The sequence below is a fragment of the Gossypium arboreum genome, chromosome 10, assembly GCF_025698485.1.
Source record: "Gossypium arboreum isolate Shixiya-1 chromosome 10, ASM2569848v2, whole genome shotgun sequence".
NCBI classification, from domain to species: Eukaryota; Viridiplantae; Streptophyta; class Magnoliopsida; order Malvales; family Malvaceae; genus Gossypium; species Gossypium arboreum.
Window position 1 is genome coordinate 57,025,822 of NC_069079.1, and position 2,471 is coordinate 57,028,292.

Below are 2,471 nucleotides of genomic sequence, written 5' to 3' on the forward strand. Positions count from 1 at the left end.
GTAAAACTCTCTGGATCATTTAATTTGTTGGCCAGCTTATTCTATAGTATGGCTGAGCAAACTGCATTTAACTCCACATGTGACGCCTCATCCAACTTCCGCTTATTTGTTAAAAGCTTCTTTAAGAATTTGGCTACTTTGGCATCTGCGAAAGAGCTTCAATAAATGGTAAATTGATATGTAATTTTTTTAATAATTTAAGGAATTTACCGAATTGTTCGTCTATGCTGTCTTTCCTTGTCACATTAGGGTATAGTACTCGTGGTTTGTACTCTTTAATTAACTGTTGTTGCTCACTGTGGACTACCTCACCTTTACCTTTACTTACCACCATTCCTTGCCTTAGTTTTGGTTCAAGTTCAACTAGCCCTTACTCATCTTGAATAGTAATTGCATTGAGTTGTTCCCTTGGGTTAGATTCAGTGTTACCCGGCAGGCTACCTTGTAGTCGTTCAGAAATCAATTTGGCGAGTTTTCCTATCTGAGTTTCGAGCCCTTGGATCGACTCTTATAGATTCTTAAGTGCTGTTTCAGTATTCTGAAAGCGAGTTTCTGACACTGAGATAAACTCTGTTAGCATCTCCTCAAGGTTTGACTTCTTTTCCTGTTGGTAAGGTGGTTTTTGAAAACCCGGAGGATGTTGTGGCCTTTGATTCCCTTGACCACCCCACGAGAAGTTGGGAGGGTTCCTCCAACCTACATTATATGTGTTACTATATGGGTTATTTTGAGATCTAGAATTATTACCCATATATTGAACTTGTTCCTCCTTGGTGCTAGGGTTGAAGGGTTGATATTCTGTATCTGCTCCTCCTCCGTTCAAATCGCACCTCATCACTGGATGTACCTGAGTAGAACCACACAAACCATCAATCTTTTTATTTAAGAGTTCTACCTGGTTAGATAGCATAGTAACCACATCGAGGTTGAAAACATCAGCTGCTTTCGTCGGCTTTGTCCTCATGACTTGCCACTGATAGTTATTCAGTGACATCTCTTCAATAAATTCGTAAGCCACTTCAGGTGTTTTGTTATTGATAGTACCACCAGCAGTTGAGTCTAAAAGTTGCCTTGTTGAGGGGTTCACGCCATTGTAAAATGTTTGAACCTGCAACCATAAAGGTAACCCATAGTGAGGGCACCTTCTTAATAGGTCCTTATATCTCTCCCATGCATCATAGAATGTCTCCAGATCCATCTGCACAAAAGAAGAGATATCATTCCTCAACTTAGCCATTTTTGGCGGCAGAAAATATTTAAGTAAAAATTTTTCGGTCATTTGTTCCCAAGTAGTGATTGACCCTCGTGGTAACGAGTTCAACCACTATTTAGCTTTGTTCCTTCATGAAAAGGGAAACAACTGAAGGCGAATGGCATCATCAGAAATGCCATTGATCTCAAAAGTGTCACAAAACTCTAAGAAATTCACCAAATGAGTATTTGGGTCCACGTCCTGCAAACCATCAAACTGAACAAACTATTGGATCATTTGAATTGTGTTAGGTTTCAATTCAAAATTATTTGCAGCAACAGCAGGCCTGACTATACTTGACTCAGTTCCTGTTAAAGTAGGTTTAGCATAATCATATATAGTGCGTGGAGCAAGATTCTAATTTACTGGATCAACAATAATCACAGGAGGAAGCGGGTTTTCCTGATTTTCAGCCATCTCCTCGGTTGTGGTGTGAATATTGTTTTCTTGCTCTTCCTTTGTGTATCTTAGGCTTCGCCTTATTTCTCTTTGGTTTCTGCGAGCTATGTAATCAATCTCACCATCAAAAAGTAATGGTCCAGATGGGTTTCTTCTAGTCATGCACTATAAAAACCTGCCAGAAGCAATTAAACAAAAAAATAGAAAATAAAATAAAAATTTAAATTGCAATAAAAATCAAATGGCTAAAGTAATAAAAATTAAGTGTTCCTAATATCTTAGTTTCCCAGCAACGACTCTAAGAACTTGATCGTGTGATGTTATACGTGCAATAAGTTTTATAATTTATGAATGTCCGTTCTCGAAAACTAACTATTATCACGACAAAGGCAAGCGCACCTTATCAAACAGTAGTATAGCTTATGGCAAGACCGGATGTCGAACCCAAAGAAACTAAAAGTACTAGTATTAACTTTCTTTTTATTATCTAGTCTAAAAATAAAGGGGTTTGTTTTATCTAAACTAATTACTAAACTAAGAATGCACAGGAAGTAAACTGGAGAAATAATTTTTGGGGAAAATTGATTGATGCAGACAATACCGAAGGAAAAATCCACCTAGACTTCACTTGTTATTTGACTCTGAATCAGGTGATTTATTCATTGGACTTGATCTGTAGAAATCCCTAATTTATATTATTATCTCTCTCGAGACTAACAACGTCTAACCCTAGGTTGATTAATTGAAATCTCTTTCTAATTAACTCCCTAGTGTTGCATTAACTCGATCTATCGATTCCCTTATTAGGTTTCACCCTAAT

General features: G+C 37.4%; 1 non-coding gene across 1 annotated transcript; it reads left to right on the forward strand.

Annotated features, from left to right (window-relative positions):
* Nucleotides 1-1,124: 1,124 nt before the first annotated feature.
* On the forward strand, nt 1,125-1,231 carry LOC128283087 (small nucleolar RNA R71). The gene has a single exon (XR_008273428.1). It is a non-coding gene; the product is annotated as a small nucleolar RNA R71 (small nucleolar RNA).
* Nucleotides 1,232-2,471: the final 1,240 nt, after the last annotated feature.